The sequence below is a fragment of the Carcharhinus amblyrhynchos genome, unplaced genomic scaffold, assembly GCF_965287045.1.
Source record: "Carcharhinus amblyrhynchos unplaced genomic scaffold, sCarAmb.v2.hapA scaffold_38, whole genome shotgun sequence".
Taxonomy (NCBI): domain Eukaryota; kingdom Metazoa; phylum Chordata; class Chondrichthyes; order Carcharhiniformes; family Carcharhinidae; genus Carcharhinus; species Carcharhinus amblyrhynchos.
The window spans coordinates 10,415,069-10,436,143 of NW_027649779.1; the positions used below are offsets into that span (position 1 = coordinate 10,415,069).

At 43.6% G+C, this 21,075-nt stretch overlaps 1 protein-coding gene and 3 non-coding genes across 4 annotated transcripts in view; 3 read left to right on the top strand and 1 right to left on the bottom strand.

Moving 5' to 3' along the window:
• Positions 1-21,075, bottom strand: part of LOC145362483 (uncharacterized) — a 204,576-nt gene that overhangs the window by 37,126 nt on the left and 146,375 nt on the right. The gene's annotated exons all lie outside the window — the stretch shown is intronic.
• On the top strand, positions 7,756-7,829 carry trnan-guu (transfer RNA asparagine (anticodon GUU)). The gene has a single exon. It is a non-coding gene; the product is annotated as a tRNA-Asn (tRNA).
• Positions 10,089-10,160, top strand: trnae-uuc (transfer RNA glutamic acid (anticodon UUC)). The gene has a single exon. It is a non-coding gene; the product is annotated as a tRNA-Glu (tRNA).
• trnav-cac (transfer RNA valine (anticodon CAC)) lies at positions 10,581-10,653 on the top strand. Its single transcript has one exon. It is a non-coding gene; the product is annotated as a tRNA-Val (tRNA).

Sequence of the window (21,075 nt, forward strand, 5' to 3'; positions counted from 1 at the left end):
CCCCATCCCCCCTCCGCCCCCCCCCACCCCCACACCTCTCCAAAGGTTCATATACGTTTCAAAAAATCATCACTCAATCTTCTATACTCCAATGGATTGAGTCCCATCTTGCCTCATGTAACCCCGTCCCAAGTCCCCAGTCAAGTTCAGCGCCTTAAGAAAGAAAATTTGCGGTCTTTACACAGTCTGGCCTTCATGTGACTCCTGACACACAACATTTTTATTCATTCATGGAACATGGGCGTTTATTGCCCATCTCCAGTTGTCCTTGGAGGGCAGTTGACAGTCAACCACATTGATGTGGCTCTAGACTCACGTGTTGGCCTAACCTGGTAAGCACGGCAGATTTCCTTCCCTAAAGGACATAGTGACCCAGATTTTTTTTTTCTCTGACAATTGACAATGATTTCGCTGTCATCAGTCGATTCAAAATTTCAGGGTTTTTTTTATTGAATTGTGTTTCAAGCACTGGACCCCAGAAGATTGGCTGAGTTTTTGGATTGTTACTCTAGAGATAATATCACCACACCATTCCGTCCCCTGGTTGACTGTGAACTATGATCTGAGATGGCCATTACCAAACAATATCTGAAAGCGTGTGTATCTATGTGTGTGTGTGTGTGAATCTGTGTGTGTGCGTGTGCGTATCTTTGTGTGTGTGTGTGTGTGTGTGTGCATGTGTGCGTTTATATCTGTGTGTCATTTTGCCTGAGACAATCTGCCCGTCTTTGTCCATGTCTGTGTTTGTGTGTGTGTGTTTCAGCTTTTGTCTAACAGAGTTTGCGTTGTCTGAATGTGTGTGCATGTCTGAGTGTGAGTTTTTCTGTGTGCTTGTTTGTTTGAGTCTGTGTATGTGTGTGTCTGAAAGTATGTGTGCGTGAGAGTTTGTGTGTGTGTGTGTGTGTGTGTGTGTGTGAGAGAGAGAGAGAGAGAGAGATTGCCCACACACACACACACACACACACACTCTCTCTCTCACGCACACATACTTTCACATACACATACTCAAACAAACAAGCACACAGAAAAGATCACACTCATACATGCACACTGTTCAAGGGCAATTAGAAAGAGCAACACAAAACCAGAAAATGCTGGAAAGGTTCTGCCGCGCTGACATCATCTGTGAAGAGAGAATATTGTTAACGTTTCGAGTCCAGATGTCCGTGACGAATTGTCAAGGAGACTCTAAACTTTGGTTCTATTCTCTCTCCGCAGATACTGTCAGACCCACTGACATGTTCCAGAATGTTCTGTTTTGTTTTTGTTTTGGATTAACGAATCCGCAGTAATTTGTGTTTCGGACCAGTAACAATTTTTGGCTTTGCGAACAACGCTCATAGACAAATGAATGAAAATTATTGAGAAAGAATCTAAGAATTAACAAGTTCCTGTTTAGCCGATTCTTCAGGCAGCAACCGTTAATGAATCAAATGAAAGTGTTACACTGCATTCAATCCTGTTACTCATCCAGGTTATATATTCGAAACCGAGCTAACTCGGCCTAACGAACACCATTTTGTTATCTCAATGAGCTAAAAAAAAGATTGTATTTGCCGTTGACACAGGTCCCACTGCATGTTATATTTTCGATTCTGTAATCATTCTCTTTTGAAAGTCACCCCAGAAAATGTTTACTCTGGTCTTTGAGACAATGAATCCCAGAGCCGAACAGTTGGCGATGTAAACCCGAATCGCTCATCATCGATTTCAGGAACAGTTCTTGCTACGCCTCTTACACGTGCACCTTACGAAGCCACCATGAAAGTTTAATATGTATACAGTAACATATAGGCTACTGAGAAGTCACAGTTTGTCACTTGGCCTCTCTCCCCCTGCTCTGCCAGTAAACAAGATGATGGCTGAACTTATTTTAAGCTTCTGCCAACCCTGATCACATTTCACCTTTCTTGTTTACTAAGAATCCAGCTCCTTCTGCCTTCTGAAGGAGGGACTTCCAGGGGCACATGACCCTCTGAGAGGAAAACCTTCCCACTCTCCTCTCTCCAAAAGTGCGACCTCCTTTTTTTAAAGAGTGCCCTTGGGGTTTCACTGGAACATTGCAGGAGGATAAAGAGGGACTCGTAGGCAGGGAGAGCGAGGATGAAAACAGGTTATGAGTGGGAACTCTCGAAATGAGCCACACATTTCTTCTCAGGGACGAAACCAGCGTAGGCCAATGAGCAGCAATTCAGACAAAAACAGGAAACGCTGCCTGCACTAAGCCAGTCAGTAACTGTGTAAGTGAGAAACCGAGTTCAGGTTTCAGACTGATGTCTTTGTTATGAGGGCTGGAAGATGTAAGAGATGAAGAGTTATTTTTATTCTTCTGCCCCATGTGGTTGTTGTAACCTCTCGCCTCTTGTCTAAATAAATATTTCAGAAGATCGGTAAATATTGGCCACATTTCTCTCGGTCTTGCCTCACACACAGTCCAGGTTGTAGGCAGATTTCCTTTCTGAAAGAACATAAAAACTAGAAGCAGGAATAGGCCATCAGGTAAAAGGAAAAGTGAACATGCAATGAGCCTGAGCTACTATAACTGCTTCAGTGCAAGTGAGACCAGAACCTTGCAGTCATGGAGTATAGTGGGCAATCCCTCTCTCTCTCTCTCTCTCTCTCACACACACACACACACACACACTCACGCACAAATACTTTCACACACGCACATACACATACTCAAACAAACAAGCACACAGAAAAGATCACACTCAGACATGCACACACACTCAGGCAACAACGCAAACTCTCTTAGACAAAAGCTGACAGACACACACACACACACAAACACAGAAGTGGACAAAGACAGACAGATTGTCTCAGGCAAAATGACCCAGAGACATAAATGCACACATGCACACACACGCATACAGACACACACACACACATACACACACACAGATACACACGCTGTCAGATAAACACACATGGACGCGCGCTGATACACACTGACAAACACAGACACACACACTCACAGGCAACACATATATAAAGACACTCAAACAAGGACACAGAAGCACAGACACTCACAGAGCAGACACAAATGTTCAGATAAACTCAGACACACATTCACACACACTACCTCTCAGCTAAATACATACACTCAGATAAACAAACAGGCACAGCCACACACAAACAGAGTTTCCAAAATCGTATGCATGGGTGCACCTACACAGAGTCAGATACAGACACTGCTTTCTGTTAGCCCTATCGATGGGTGGGATGGAGGAGTGAGCTGGTTTTTAATAAGAAACAAGAGGAAAAATGAAGATTTTTTTTGAGACAAAGCTGATTTTTCCGGATACTCCCACCTGCCCCGTGTTCCACCCAAATACATTTGCCCCAGTGTCAGCATGGTGGTCCAGTGGTTAACACTGCAGCTTCACTGTGCTAGGGACCTGAGGGTCATTTGCACGTTGTCCCCGTGTCTATGTGGGTTTCCTTCCCCAGTCTGAAAGATGTGCTGGGTTAGGGGACATTGGGCCATGCTTAAATTCTCCCTCAGTGTTACCCCAACAGGAATGTGGAGACTAGGGGAATTCTCACAGTATCTTCACTGCAGTGTTAATGTAAGCCGACTTAATAGTGACACTAATAAACAAACTTAAGCTGCAGGTCTCGGTGCTGCTGTGACAATGCAGCCTCTTGTTTAAACACTCTGCAATGCTGAGACTGGGGAGAGGAGTGAACAACAGGGAGCAGCATTGCAGCTTCTCTCCCCCCATTGAAACTGGGATTGTTGCTCCATCTGCTGCACCATCCCCACCACATCCACTGGGGGGCAATCTGGACAATGGGCTGCAGGCAGACCTCACTGCGCCTGCGCCACAATCACACCCACCGCCAGCGGCGGCCATCTTTCGTTGCCAGGGGAGACGGTCGGCGGCCATCTTGCGTTGCCAGGGGAGATGGCGTCCCGCGCGCTGCACTCTGGGGGAATTCCCCTCCTGCACATGCGCCCAGACAGTTACATTTGAATCTTTTAATATTTTGAATCTTGATGATTATTATTCACATCCTCACCCGTCAGACTTTCGGTTCCTTCTCCATTCGGGAAAATCGTTTCTGTTTTTTATTCCGTCTGTTTTTCAATCACACCCGCGCGATGCGCTCTGGGAAAATACTAAAGCACATGCGCGGTTCCGCCACCTGCCTCTCTATAAAAATATGTATTTTATTTAATTTTAATTCCGCTCCGGGCGGGATTTCCGGGTGGGAATTTCTCTCACTTTCTACATTTCTGAACCGCCGCTTTTTCCTCGACGGGGTGGGGGGGGCTGGCAGTGACGTCACGGCAACATGGCGGCTGCCCCCACCTCTCTGCAGGATCCGGATGTTCCGCCAACGAGCAGCATCCGGGCCGGAGTGGGCAAGAGGTGACACTGGGCCGAGCAGCGCCCGGGCGTGTTACAGCGACCCCCGGTGGTCAGGAAGGGAAATAGCAGCAGCACAGTCTCTGCCCAAAGGCTTCCCCAGTTCAGCTGCTCAGAGACACTGGGAACCTCTTCAACTGGAAACTTCAGCTTCTCACATTCACCCCCTGTGTTCAGTCATTGTTTAATAGACAAGCTCTGTAGTGAAATCAGAAACAACTTGTTCACATTAAAGGGTATGGGAATCTGGACCATTCTGCAAAAAAGGCTCTGCTTGTCTTGAAATTTCAATTGAAATGTTCAAGATGAGAATTTATGGATACAAGTCATGTTGTATGTGGAACGCTCATGATGCCACAATAAGATCAGTACAGACATCTCACAGTGTTGTGTGACTGGAGGAGGTGTCAGAGATGGAGTGGTTAAATATAGAGCTACAGAGTCTGAAGCTCAGTTTTGGGGAAAGAAAAATGGCAGTACAAAGAACAAAGAAAATTACAGCACAGGGACATGCCCTTCGGCCCTTCAAACCTTCACTGACCATGCTGCCCGACTTAACTAAAACCCCCTATCCTTCCGGGACCATATCCCTCTATTCCCATCCGATTCATGTACTTGTCAAGTGACTTAAAAGTCACAACTGCATCCGCTTCAACTATCTCTCCCCCAGCAGCGAGTTCCAGGAACCCACTACTCTCTGTGCAAACAATCTGCCATGTACATCCCCTTTAAACCTTGCCCCTCGCACCTTAAAGCATGCTTTCATCGCCCGCATCATTTTGTTGCTGAACATTATCTGAATCTCGATGTTACCCCCATAGTATCTTCGCTCTGGCCTCGGCCTCAAATGCTTTGTGTCAAATAAGAAATGATAAATTGTTTGATGCAATGACAGGAAAGAAACGTTCCTATTTTGACTCCTGCACATATCAGCAAGTCATCCAGTCTACAAGACAATTTAATAGGTTTAGGTGCAGACTAACATAGTTAATCACCATCTGAAACATGCTAGGGTGAGGGAAGTCTGTATGATTTCAGTTTGGTGCTGAATATTGTCAGAATCTCGATGTAACAGACATATTATCTTTGCACTGACCTCAGCTTGAAATGCTTTCTCCAAAATCAGAAATGCTGAATTTTATGAAAAAATTGACAAAATTGTGTAAATTCTCTAAGACATGTGTAATTTTTTCCAAAATGTATTTGAGTTTAGCATTTATTTAACATCCTAATCTTATTGAATGATTTTTTTTCCGAAAACAAAAACTTAAAATAGTCGGTTGCTGTTCATTAGCAATTTCCTAACATTACTTTCTCCAGAGAAGCTGAAAATATGCTTGCCAGCATTTGTCTGAATAAGGATGAAGCTATTAAATACCTTTTTCATCGAAAGTAACAAGGGATTTAAGAACACCTTTTAAAGGTTTATACTGAGCCAACCAGGAATCTTCTAATCCATAGTCAGAAGCGTTATCCATTGCGCCACTGGTCCACATGGGAAAGTGGGATAGTTCTTACACATTAGCTCGACGTTTCGAAAGTTTCAGGCAGAAACATTGTCAAAAAGTTTGCGTTAACTTGTGAGGAAAAGGTCCATTATTCAGATTGTCTTGATTCATTTCCTATCATCCCGAATTGCCCTTGAATTGAGTAACAGCAGTTGAACGGGCTGGCAAATTCTCCTCTCGATTCGGACTTGGTGATAAACTTAAACGAAATGCTCGACAGCCAATCCATCATCCGTATTTGCAAATTAAAACAAGGTTCTACCGAGATTTGAACTCGGATTGCTGGATTTAGAGTCCAGAGTGCTCACCATTACACCACAGAACCCAACACATGGACACAACCTGAAAATCGTGAATCAATACTTGTGCCAATTTGAACAGCAGGGAGAAATATCAGTCCCGTTGCACAATTATTCATATTTATATTTCCCTTGCTGTTTCCTCCTGTAAAAATGAATAGGCTACTTTCCACTGCGTTAAATTTCACTGTAACTGACCACATTCAAACACCAATGTTTGCATCGAACTGACATTAACCTTACTGCAGTAAATACACTGAACAACATCAGCTTATCACAGCTCTGCTTTCATCACACTGGAAGCCAATGTGAAAATATGAACAATTTCAAATCTTAACAGACAGGAAGGAGTGTGTGAGTGCGGACAATTGGCGCTGTGCACATTCCTGTAATCAGTATCTGGGAGAATCAGGCAGATGGGATCCCAGGGGTCTCGTGGTTAGGATTCATTACTTTCAGATGTCGCAGACTGGCCTCGATTTCTGGAGATTTAATGCATTTTTTAACGTAAGAGTAAAAAGCTTTGGGGTTTTCCTTTATCCGACTTGCCAAGGACTTCTCGTGCCTCCTCCTATCTCTCCTAAGCCCTATTTTTTAAACTCATTCCGAGCTAACTTGTAACCCTATATCGGTGTTATCAAGTGTTGAAAGTGAAAGTTTGGCCTGGTGTCGCACTGTGTACCAGCTTTGAAGAAATATTGCAACTTAAAGCTTTTGCAGAATGGCATGATGCGTATTGTAGTGATATGAGTTGAGTGGAAGAGACAGTGTGCAAATGATTTGAATACGTTTTAAGCGTGTTTCGACTGATGTGGAGAAAGCAGAGGCATATTTGGGAGAGTGAGGCTGTGTGAGAGGGGAATTGTTGCAGAGTGCTTGTGTTTTGGAGGAAGGGTGAAAGTTTGAGATGCGGTTGTGAATGAAAGGAAGGTGTTGAACAGCATGAGAGGCTTGTGCGATGTTGCGCGTGAGATTTGAGTGAGAGCATTTGTGGGCATTTGGGGAACAAAAGGACAAAGTAAGGAAATTACAATGCTGCTGAGTGTGAAGGAAGAGAGACCATGTGGGGGTTGCATTAGCAAGAGCAGCATTAGTGGTTCAGTGGTAGAATTCTCGCCTGCCACGCGGGAGACGCGCGTTCGATTCCCGGCCAATGCAAAGTCCCTTCTTTTTCCCTTCACTCAGTATATTGAAGCGAATCTCCTGTCAAAATTGGGGGAAAACAAGGGAAATATTAAGTCTTGGACCTAAATCCTGAAGGAAATGGATCACAATATTCGGAAGAAGGTGCAGTTGCGATTGAGTGGAAAGTATTGGAACTTTGGGTTCCTGGTGGTCAGTTCCCTTCCCTCCCGTTGAATCCCTGCCTGTGATAAGGGACATGGATTTATTTTACCTGCCCGTTCATAGGAGAAACACACTACAGCAGTGCTGCAGGATCAACGGAACTAAAGAGACTTGTAGAGAATTGCAAACAGTGCCGTCATGCTGCAGTTCTGGAACAGGTTTTCTGAAATAGAATTGTGGTCATTGACACACTAGTTTAGAATATATTTAATGGCTGTTGTTTCAGTCTCTGTAGCGCAATTGGTCAGCGCGTTCGGCTGTTAACCGAAAGGTTGGTGGTTCGAGACCACCCAGGGACGGAATTTTGCTATTTTTCTCACTATCAGCATTCACGGGTAAACAGTTGCCTGCTTCAACTGAATGAAAAGTCTGGAACTACGAGAGAGAGTTTGGCAGTGTACAAGCTGAGACATTGTATATGCCTCTGATTCTGTGTATGTCCTTGTATCTTTCGAGTTACCAGGATCTCTATATGTCTGCGTCTGAAACTAGTGTGCCCCTGAATCTGTGGATGCCCCCCTGTTTGTGCCTTTTTTAAGACTAAACCGTGAAAATGTCTGACAAACGAATTGCAGAGGGCAGCAATGTTTACCCACTAAGATTCTGAATTTGATTAACTCTGATAACTGCATCGAATGTACAATTTGAAGTTTCAAATAATCCCAACTTCAATCTCCAGACATTATCTCCCAATGGGAAATGAAGAACACGTTTTATCTGCGGTGCCTGGTTATAAAAAGGGCGAATACGCCAGCCGAGATCCTTCTATAAACTACAATCTCGGACAATGTCGTTCAATATTCATATTTCAGTAACCGGTTCGCAGACTCACAAGCACTAGCGCCTGCAGTCGCTGTGGTCCGCCAGCAGATGGTGGTGTTGTATCATTTTAATCACAAGGTTAGTGGAGCAGGTTTGAAGAGATATTTAAGGAAAATTTATTTCCCTGTTTCCGTGGAAAGGGAACAATCAGTAAAGCAATGGCATTAATGTCTCTGTCAGTAAGATTCACAGGGAATACTTGCATTCATATTTACTTTCCGGCTAGTGAACATGTCGATTACCTGCTAATTATTGTATAACCTTACATTTTAGTGATTTAAAGATTTGTCTATTTTATCATCCAGACATTATCAAATAATATTTCCTCATAATTGGACACATGTCTCTTTTTCTCTGGAATTTCCATTCCTCGGCGCTCATTTTTTTCCTTAGTCCGTTCAGAAATCCAGCCGAACCCTGCCTCTATGTTATGTTCTGTGTATATGTAAATATAGTTCCTTGTTATAATTTTTAACTTCAGCACAATTCGAGCCCTAACTCACTCTGATCTATAACACAATTTCATCCAGACAATTATATTGCACTTTTTAGTTCATATCCATCTATTCTTCTCACTCGCTCTTTGTTCGACTACATCTATTAGACACATTTTATAGAAAAACAATTAGTGAGAAAGTGTCTGCTTTATTAGTGATACACGGGTGTGTTCAGTAGTGCATGACATAGAGCCTAACACAATAATATCTGAGATGGAGCCTAATGTAACGTAAGTGAACTCTTGACTAAGTAATAATAGTTCAGAGACGATGACTTGTAGCATTTATCATGGTGTGTCTACATGTATTAATAAATGAAGCGGCATGTAATGTAGTGTAAACAGTTGCAAAGTCTATTGTAATAATGATTCAAATGAGTCAAACGCAGTATATACAGAGACATGGCTTAGTGCATTACTGTACAAGACTGCACCAAATGTGTGATTGTAGTGAACACTGCCATGAACAGTCATAAATGAGACAGGGTTAATTGTAGCCCTTATAGAAGCAAAGCCCAGTGCATTAATAATGAAATTAAGCTTCAGATTGCGTGATCATTGGTCGCAAACTGGTTTAGAATATATTCAGCTGCTATTTCAGTCTCTGTCGCGGAAATGGTCAGCGCGTTCGGCTATTAACCATAAAGGTTGGTGGTTCAAGACCACCCAGGGACGGAATTTTCCTATTTCCTCACCATCAGCATTCACGGGTAAACAGTTGCCTGTTGGCAATGGGTCCGTGGGTGCCAATAAAAAATAGGTGTGAATTGTTCCCGGCTGTACTGTTATCTGGTATTACCAACATTATTTAATGACGATTGACTTCAAACATATTACATATAACATTATATGTACATATACACACATATATATATCTGTACACCATTACATATATATATCATTAGATATATAAATGCTTCCATTATACCTTTAAACATATAAAAAAATTGAAAAATGAACTTGTGGCTGAGTATTTGTTCCAATTCCATATTCCTGCTTCCATTCATTCCTGGATAGATCATAAATCTGTCTAACCCAAACTGAAATGTGTTCAGTGATGGAACATCAGAACCCTCTGGAGTAGAGAATTCCCAAGATTCACGAGCCTTTGAGTGAAGCAATTTCTCCTCATCTCAGTCCTAAATCATCAGCTCCTTATCCTGAGATTGTTTCCCCGTGTAGAAATAAAACAAAAGGCAGGTGGCTCATGGATAAATTAATATTTCAAAATTAGCCAGCTTCCCTGGTGGTCTAGTGGTTAGGATTCGGCGCTTTCACCGCCGCGGCCCGGGTTCGATTCCCGCTCAGAGAATGTAGATTTATTGCTGTATAACAATCCTGCGTTACTTCCCAGTCTGCACTAGTTCTGTCGGAATCAGTATCAGGGAGATTTCCTTTTCAGTATCTGATTTGGAAATGTCGCATTTAAAGAACAAAGAAAAAAGACAGCGACAGATTACAAAGCGCTGATGATACAAATGCTGAGATTATTGGAAGAAAGGTGAAAATGATGCATTAATGAATGGGTAGAAATCATTGATCCCTTAGATATTTGCGAGACGGACGCTTTTAAATGTTGATGTTGGGGATAAGTTGTACAATCAGATTGAAAGTAACGGTTATCTTCCTGAATTTAGTGACATGGGCTCTCAGTCTAACCATCGGAACCTGCAGCAACACAGCGTAGTTGAACATTGCAGACAGGCCGATTTGCTCCATCAGTTTTCCAGTTGTTTCTGTAGTGTCGTGGTTATCACATTCGTCTCACACGCGAAAAGTCCCCGGTTCAAAACCGGGCAGGAACAATTATTAAGCTTGCTTATGTCGGGGAAGGGAAATTATTTGGTTTCAGTTTGTTGCTGCACATTATCCGAACCTCGATGTTAAAGACATGTTATCATTTCTCTGATTTCATCCTCAAATACTTCCTGTGAAATAAGGTGCACTGACGGAGAAGTTCGATTTTGACACCGAGCATTTATTCGCATCTCGTTCAGTCTCCAACAGAATTTAATGGGTTTATAGGTGCAGACGAATATGGTTATTCACCATCTGAAATATCTGATAGTAGTGTGCGCTCAAAAAGACAGATACAAGTGATATTGTAAGTGTACTAGGGGAAATGGCACACATTTCATGGAAGAATTTTTTTAAAATCGTTTTTCATCACTAAGAAACAGGAAAAACCACCCAGACAGATGAGGGAATCGAGACTCAGTGCGGATCTACTGGACTTTCCTGTAACGGACCGAATTTATGTGCCTGAATGTTTCAATCCCATAATAAAAATGGTGATCAGTCCCTTTGCCTCCCGTTGAATTCCTCCCTGTGGTAAGAGACGTGGATTTATTTTACCTACCCGTTCATAGGAGAAAGGGAATAACCAACACACTACAGCAGCGCTGTGGGATCAACGGAACTAAAGAGACTTGTATAGAGTTGTAAACAGTGCTGTCATGCTGCAGTTCTGGAATAGGATGCCAGAAATAGAATTGTGGTCATTGACACACGACTTTAGCCTATACTGTCTCAGTCTTTGTGCCGCAATTGGTTAGAGCGTTTGGTTATTAACGCACCCAAAGGTTGGTGGTTCGAGAGCCACCCAGGGACGGAATTTCACTACTTTCTCACCATCAGCATTCACAACGAACAGTTGCCTCTTGGCAATGGGTCTGTGGGTGCCCATAAAAAATAGCTGTCAATTGTTCCCGGCTGTGCTGTTATCTGGTGTTAGCAGCATTATTTAATGACGATTGATTTCTATCGCATCACATGTGACAGAGCCCGCGCCGCCATCTTAACAAAGCATTTTTCCTCCACCTCCCTGACCCGTGTCTATGCTTATGGCACCCCCATTGGAAACCAAATTCAGGGGAGAATTATTTAGGGGCAATTTGTTACTCCAATCAGCCTAACAGCACATCTTTGGGGTGTGGGAGGAAACTGGAGAACCCAGAGAAAACCCACGCAAGCACAGGGAGAATGCAAACTCCCACAGACACTGGCCCAAATCCATGTATCTGCACAGCTAGCAGTGATAGTCACTGAGCTGTTGTGGTGCCCATCTGCTGGTCCAGTTTTAAGCGGACACTTCGACGCGAAGTACTAGGCCACTCTCGAAACATCCAAGAGCAGCCCACGCACGACCCACCGTATGCATGCCCCTCGTTAGACAACAAGGTGGACTGATACACCTGCGGAGTAAAAGAGACAAAACATCAACACATGTAGCATTAGATTTCCAGTAATGTCCCGAGGCTCTGACCCTCATTTAAAACCGTCCCCTGTAACCCTCCATCCGTGTTTCACTCATGTTCCTATCTAAGTAAACCTTAAACAAGTCCAGCGTGCCTGCCTCCACCACCTTACTTGGTAGTGCATTCCATATCCCCACGACCCTCTGTGTGAGATACCTCCCTCTAATATCCAAAACTGTACTTCTCCCCTCTCACCCTTAGCTCGCGACCCCTCGTGATATTTGTCTCCAATCTAGGAAAAAGCCTGCCTCTGTTTACTCTATCTATACCCTTCATTATTTTATACACCTCTATCAGACCCCCCCTTAATCTCCGTCTTTCTAAGGAAAACAGCCCCAGTTTACCCAATCTTTCCTCATAACTCAGTCCTTCCAAACCAGGCATCATCCTGGTAAACCTCCTCTGCATCCTCTCCAGGGTCTCCACGTCCTTCCGGTAGTAAGGTGACCAGAACTGGACACAGTACTCCAAATGCGGTCTAACCAACATTCTGTACAACTGTAGCTTTAGACACCAGCTCTTATACTCTATACCCCTTTCTATAAAGGCTCGCATTCTGTAAACTTTCTTTGCCACTTTCTCCACCTGTGTTTCCACCTTCAGAGACTTGTGCACTTGCACTCCCAGTCCCTCCGCATTTCTATACTCTTAATTGGTCTACCCTTTATCATGTAACTCCCCTCTACATTATTCCTTCCAAAATGCATCACCTCGCATTTATCAGGATTAAGTTCCATCTGTCATCTATCTGCCCAGTATACCAGCCTATCTATATCCCGCTGTGTCACCTGATAATCCTCCTCGTTATCCGCCAATCCTGCCATCTTTGTGCCATCTGCAAAGACTTATGACTTAACGACTTGTGCCCGTTTCCCCCCGTGATGAATTCCTGCCGTGTGTTACCTTCCAAGTTTCACAGGAGACACAGTGATGAGGTTGGTGGGTTTTGGAAATTGAAAGTGTCACATGAGCAGTTTGCGGGACTATTTCACCTCACTGTCCATTTCCTGTTCCAGCTAACAGGAATCACTGCTTTCATTGGCTGAAACTGTCACTTGTGTGTGATATAAATATGGCAATGTGAAGGATAAACTTGCATTTGGTGAATAAAAAGTCCGAAATACAATAAAAAGCAGGTGATTCATGGATAAATGAACATTTTAAAACGCTTGATCCAGCTTCCCTGGTGGTCTAGTGGTTAGGATTCAGCGCTCGCAGCGCCGCGTTCTGGGTTCGATTCCTGGTGAGGGAATGTAGATTTATTGCTGTACAACAACCCTGTGTTACTTCCCGGTCTGCAACTGTCAGAATCAATGTTCGGCAGATTTCTTTGTTTGCGTCTGAATTGGAAAAGTCACATGTAAAGAACCAAAAAGAAAATAAGGCAGTGATAGGCAAGAAAGGGCTGATGACACAAAATACTGATACGGGTTAAAATCTGGCTGTTAATGGGGGAAAGTTTGTTGTTTCTACCGACACAAATATCACACAGACCTGGGTCCAAGTCTCTGCTTCAATGACAAGAAAACATTTACTTAAATGAAATAGTAAACTCTCCCACCCCCAGTGAAGTGCTGGCAGTTTTCACTCAGAAACCAGTAACTGTGAGTTTAACAATGTGGGAAGGAGAAAGACTCAGTTTGAGCGGTGACATTGCGGGAGGAATGGAGAGCTGGAGTTCACCCAGAAAAGCAGCAAAGTTTAAAATCAATGGCGTCCAACGTTGGATGGCCCATTAACGGTGATAATTTAATGTTATTCAGCAGAATCACCACAGGATGGTTTATCACAGATCGATGCTAATACTTTGAATGGAGTGAACTGCAGTAACATTGAATGCAGTAGAAAGGGCAGCACGGTAGCACAGTGATTAGCACTGATGCCTCACAGCGCCAGGGGCTCAGGTCCTCGGGCCACCGTCTGTGCGGAGTTTGCACGTTCTCCCCATGCCTCCCTGGGTTTCCTCCGGGTGTTCCGGTTTCAAAGATGCGTGTTGTAGTTTGATTGGCCATGCCAAATTGATCCTAGTGTCAGAGGGATTAGAAGGGTAAATATGTGGGTTTACGGGGAATAGGGCGTGGGTGGAATTGTTGTGGGTGCGGACTCGATGGGCCGAATGACCTCCTTCTGGGGGAATCGAAAGAGGTAATGCAAATATACATTGTTTTGGATGAAACAGCAGGTCAACTAAATGTATTTTCACTGCCATGTAAAAGCGGACCTGACATCTGCACTGAAATGTGATGAGGTTGGAAAAACTCAGGACGTTACATGGCATGTGTGCATAAGGAAACAAAGATAAACCTTCACCTTCACCACCTTTCATTAACATTGGGGATTTTTAGAAATAGAAGAAGTTTTTAAAAAAAGTGAAATCCAACAAGGAGAAAATGTAACAACTCCTGGCAGGGTGGAAATCGCGATGGGTATTTGGTCTATTGCAGCTTGTGTGAATTGATGTTTGAAGACAGTGCAAACGAAATGCGGTGCCAATTAGCACATAGCACAGAAATCCAGCCAGGAGGTCCTGCCCGGGATTGAACCAGGGACCTTTAGATCTTCAGTCTAACGCGCTCCCAACGGAGCTATTTCGACTGTCAGGCCACCCAGAAGCTTCCGTCTCCCAAATATCTAAGGGTGCAATGACTTCTGCCCATTCGTTAATACATCATTTTCATCTTTCTTCGAGTAATCTTAACCAAATGTCCTGAGTTATAAAAGCAAATTACTGCGGATGGGGAAAGAGGAAATGCTCCAAAATCTCCCAATGTCTGACAACGCCTGTAAGGAGTGAAAAGGGCGGATGTCTCGAGTCCAGATGACACTTTATCAAAGATCATTGTACAATATTACTCATTATTCGTTTCAATATTTAGTATCAATGTATTATTTAACACATAGGTCTTCATTATGAATTGAATATTTCTGAAATTGAACATCACTGGATTGAAAATATAACTGACCAACAGAACCAATCGAATCACTGGGTATTACAGATCACAATTTTGGGATTTACTATCGTCAGCTTTTAAACAAAGTCCAAGACATTGAAATGGAGGAAAATCAAGAATTATCTGTTAGTGACACTTGAGCCTTTTTTATTATGGGTGTGAAACATTCAGCCGCATAAATTCCGGCCCTTTCCAGGAAAGTCCAGTAGATCCGCACTGAGTCTCGATTCTCTCATCTGTCTGAGTGGCTTTTCCTGTTTCTTCGTGATGAAAAACGATTTTAAAATATTCTTCTCTGAAATGTGCGCCATTTCCTCTAATTCACTTACAGTATCACTTGTATCTGTCTGTTTGAGCACACACTACTATCCGATATTTCAGATGGTGATTCACCATATTAGTCTGCACATGGGAACCATTAAATTCTGTTGGAGACTGAACGAGATGACAATATGTTCTCGGCGTCAAAAGCGAACTTTCCTGTCAGTGCGTCAAAAAATGCGCTTCTCATTTCACAGAAGGTATTTGAGGGTGATGTCAGAGCAATGATAACATGTCTTTAACATCGAGGTTCGGATAATGTTGAGCAACAAACTGAAATCAAACAGTTTTCCCTTACGCCACATGAGAAAGCTTAATGAATGTTTCTGCCCAGTTTGAACTGAACTGGGAACCTTTCGCGTGTGAGGCGGATGTGATAACCACTACACTGCAGAAACTGATTGAAACATGTTCGAGCAAATCTGCCTGTCTGCAATGTCCAACTAGGCTGTGTTGCTGCAGGTTCCGATGGTTAGACTGAGAGCCCATGTCACTGATTCAGGAAGATAACCGTTACTTTCATTCTGATTCCACGACTTATACAAAGAACAAAGAACAAAAACAGCCCGGGAAACAGGCCCTTCGGCCCAACGAGCCCACGCCGCCATTTTAACATTACCAGTTCCCCCCTCCACCCAGGACCCTTATCTATGCTTATGGCATTCCACATTGAGGGAAAACTAATTTAGGGACAATATATTACCTCCAATCAGCCGAATAGCACATTTTTGGGGTGTGGGAGGAAACCGAAGCACCCGGAGAAAACCCACGCAAGCACGGGGAGAATGCACAAACTCCCACAGACACCGGCCCAAATCCATGTGTCTGCACAGCAATCAGTGATCGTCACTGAGCTGTCGTGTTGCCCAGCATCTGGTCCTTTTTAAGCGTACACTAACGACATGAAGTACTCGGCCACTCTCGAACATCCAAGAGCAGCCCTTGTATGACCCGTCGCGTGTCTGCCCCTCGTTGAACAACAAGGCGGACCGACTTAAAACCTGTGAATTAAAAGGGAAAAACATTAGTATCATTCCACATCCTTATACATTACCAGGGACGTCCCGAGGCTATTGAACCTTATTTAAAACAATCTCCTATATCCCTCCATCTCCAACCCACTCATGTGTCTGTCCAAGTAACTCTTAAACAACTCCAGCGTGCCTGCCTCCACCACCTTGCTTGGCAGAGCATTCCATACCCCCACTACCCTCTGTGTGAGAAACCTCCCTCTAATATCTGTGTTATCCCTCTCCCCCTTCACCCTAAGCCCGTGGCCCCTCGTACTGTGCATTTCTGACACAGGAAATCGCTTTCCACTGTTTACTCTATCTATACCCTTCATAATCTTATATACCTCTATTTGATCCCCCCTCAGTGGCTGTCTTTCAATGCAAAACAGCCCCAATTTGCTCAATCTTTCCTCATAACCCTGTCCTTCCATACCAGGCAGCATCCTGGTAAACCTCCTCTGCACTCTCTCCAGAGTCTCCACGTCCTTCCGGTAGTAAGGCGACCAGAACTGGACGCAGTACTCCAAATGTGGCCTAACCAACATTCTGTACAACTGCAACATTAGACTCCAGCTCTTATATTCTATACTCCTTCCTATAAAGGCTAACATAAGCTTTCTTCTCAGCCTTCTCCACTTGTACTGCCACCTTCAAAGACTTGTGCACTTGCACCCCAAGGTCCCTCTGCGTTTTTATGCTCTAAATAGGCTTACCCTTTATCATATAACTCCCCCCTACATTATTCCGGCCAAAATGCATCACCTCACATTTATCAGGATTAAACTCCATTTGCCATATATGTGCCCAATATACCAGCCTATCAATATCCCGTTGTATTGCCAGACACTGCTCCTCACTGTCCGCCAATCCAGCCATCTTAGTGTCATCTGCAAATTTGCTGATCACACCACTTACTCCCTCTTCCAAGTCATTTATATACACTACAAAAAGAAGATTTCCCAGTACTGAGCCCTGCGGCACACCACTAGTGACAGACCTCCAGCTAGAAAAGGACCCTTCCACTACGATTCTCTGTCTCCTCTTACCAAGCCCGTTCTCAACCCATCTAGATACCTGGCCTTGTATTCCATGAGCCTTAATCTTTTCAGCCAACCTATCAAGTCACGCCTCTTTCTTGACACCCGGGATCCTGGCAGATAAAGGGTGGTCTGAAAATGGACCACCCTTTGTCTGCCAGGAATTTGTGCATTGCATGAAGTTGAACAGAATTTGACACGTTAGGACAGTGTCCACATTACCCATCATCCAACGGCCTGTCAGAAAGAGCCGCCTAAACAGTAAAAGCAGATTCAGAAAATCATCCTACAGCCTCCTTGGACATCAAACCATCCAGTGTCATCCTCAATTACAGGGTGACACACCCCCCAACTTCACCCCCTGCTCCCCCCAACACCGCCCCCCCCCACCCCCCGTTCAACAACTGGACTAGCCCACGCAGAATTGCTCAAGGGAAGATTACTCTGCCCAAAGTTACGCCTGATCTTCAGAGGGCGGGAGATGACACTCAGTGCCCACCAACAGGGAGAGGCACTTAAAGAGAGTTGATAGGTTATTAGTAAAGAATCATGGCAATGGATCCGCGTGGTTATGACGCATGTTTGGTACAGGAACAGGACCAGTTTCCTATCAAGTCCGTTTGGGAGATACCATCCTATGGGAATCATCTACAAGCCATCAACCCCTAGTCATGCAGGAAAAATCAATTCCCAGCACACCGGGAAATTAGGAAAGAATTCCAGGCACTCCGGGTACTGCTCTCCACCTCCGCCAGTGATTACCTCGGAGACTGAAATGGACACAGCGGGTTTAGCCTCTCGACAACATTGTCTCCCGATGAAGGGAAGTTGGGCCACAATGCTCATGGTGGGAGAGGCGAGCTCCGGTCTGCTGAACCCCACTCACTTCCGAGGCTGAGCAGGAGGAACCGCACCCAGCATTGAAACTCCAAAAAAGACTTCCAAGGCCGTCAGCCCTCGATGGTCACTCAGACCCAGAGGGGGAGGGGTGTAATGACTTCAAACAGGTTAATGAGTTGAACATGCCCAAATATAAACTACCAAACTGAGGCCTGTGAAATCTGCCCACTCAGGGAGCTCCACAGGGAGTTCAGAGCTGCAAGGAGTGAAGCACTGAGAGTTGGGGTGAGTGTGGGAGTTTAGGGAAGTGGTTGGAGTGGTGTTGCTGCGTCTTGTCTCCCTTACAACCAGGTCCAGTGCAGGCAGGAATCTCCGAGACATTACAGTTCAGAAAGGGATGTGAGCCCATGGGTTTATTGAGTCTTTCAGAAGGATTTCGACAAGGTCTCACATAACAGACAACCATGTAAAGTGAAAGCATATGGAATTGCAGGATATGTTTTGAGATTGATAGAAAGCTGGTTAACAGATAGAAAGCAAAGAGTTGGCATTCAGTGTCAAGTTGGTTACTGCAGGAATCTGTGCACGGACCCAACTGTTCACATTATATGTTAATTAATATTAAAATGGAACTAAATGTATTATTCCGAAAATTGCAGATGAGAAAAGGTGAGTGAGAGTGAGCTTTGAGAATCATACAGACATGCTTTAGTGTGTTCTGAACAAGTTCAATGTGTGGGCATGTGCAAAGCAGCTGCAGTAAAATGTGGATGACTGTGACGTTATCTCTTTGCAGCAATAGAAGGAAGACAGGTTATTATTTGAATGGGTGTAAATTGAGATAGATGGATACTCAGAGAGACCTTGGCCTCTGCATGCATCAGTAACATGGAGGTGTGTTTTCACTGATGAAACACTGGGTGGCGCAGCGACCACTTCACTGAAGTATCGAGGGTTCGCTCAAAACCCAAACAGAATTCGTGACAAACCCTGTCAGTTAAAAGCGACAGAGTGGGAAAGGGATATTTGGTCGAGAAAATACAGCGATACGAGAAAACTGTGAATCTAAGCATTTATTAATGTTAATCCATTTATGCCTCAATCTTTATTCACAATTTCATAACATTTTATAGAAAGATTTCTGTTGAAGTTGGCTCCAGTTGTGTATGTCAACTGAACAGAACATCGACGAAATATAGGGAAAACAGGACATCGGCATAAAAGGCAGTGAACAAATAGCAATAAGAAATTACTACTAAATTGCAGATTAATTCGAACAACATTGAATCGTCAAGATTCAATTATATGAATGCCACGATTCTCTCATTCAGTTAAAACAGAAAATGAAATACAGTTTACGTTGCTATCTCTTAACTGAGGTTGGTTTAAATCTGAGGATCGCTAAAATAATGCAATACATTTCCACAGCACCACTATATGGATAACCAGGTGGAGAAAAATTGTCCGAAATCTAATAAATCACTGGACCAGTAAAAGAGGAAACAAGAAATAAAGCAAACTTTTCATGGATTTGAAGCATTTAGTTAAAAGTTGCTTATCAATTGAGAATTGTGGAGTTTTTTCAAACCACTTCCGTCAGTTAGAAATGTCCATAGATTGAATTATCAAGATGGCACGGTGGCACAGTGGTTAGCCCCGCTGTTTCACAGCACCCGGGGACTCGGGGTCAATTCCAGGCTCGGGCGCCTGCCTGTGTTGAATTTGCACGTTCTCCCCGGGACTGCATGGGTTTCCTTCACAGTCGAAAGGTGTGCAAATTAGGTGGATTGTCCGTGGTTAGAGCAGATTAGGGGAATTAATGTGGCAAAAACGCGGATCGAGACGGCTAAATGCTCTATTGGAGAGTCGGAGCAGACTCGGTGGGCTGAATGGCCTCTTTGAATTTGTGCCATGCAGAGATCCTAATAATCAGCTCAGGGAAAATCAACAGCCTCCAAAGATTAAACCGATCACTTGATCTGTAAAAGAGAGATACAATATTGAAGCAGATGTTTATGATCTGAGACATTAATGTGAGAGTTTTTTAATCAATAAAACATTTTGTCACTTTTCTCTCAGTCTGAAATGTGAGTGGACTGATCATCCCACCTTCATCAGAGTTACTGCAGCGCTGTAGGACAAGCTCAGGAAGAACAGGAAGATGAATGTGGAAGCGGTTGTCCAGATGTTGCCGTTATAATCCTCATTGTCTTCAATCCAGCTTGTATTTGTGGAATCTATGGAGTTGGCGAGGAGGAGACAGTTAATGCATGATATCATACTGGGTTTTATCTTTTATCTTCGTTTTTATCTTGATTTTCTCACTTTTATCTTCGTTCAGGTATTATTTTGCTCTATAATGTCATCTTTAAAGTTTGTTTGCTAATAATGTAATCAATTAACGCAATGTTGTAAATTGCTCATTCTCAGCAATGTATCTATGTTACTAACTGCACCTCCGAGTTTATTTCATGTGCAATGTTCGAAAATATTCTGCATTTACTTCATTGTCAGACACTCTCTTAGTCTGATTTAATTTTGTACTAACTATCAGCAAATATATTCTGAAGGCCAAGCAAGGGAAGTTAACTGAGCTGAGTTGAATAAATTAGGTCTACATTCTCTCGAATGTTGAAGAACGTGAGAAATTTCCTTGTTGAGACAACAAATAATCGGAAGGGGTTTGACAGGGCAGTCACTGTTTCTGCTGGACGGCGAATGCAAAACAAAAACAAAACGGGAGTGCAGACTTTTGATGAGTTAGCGTCGTTGATGACTGAGATGAGGAGACTTTCTTTTCATCGGGGT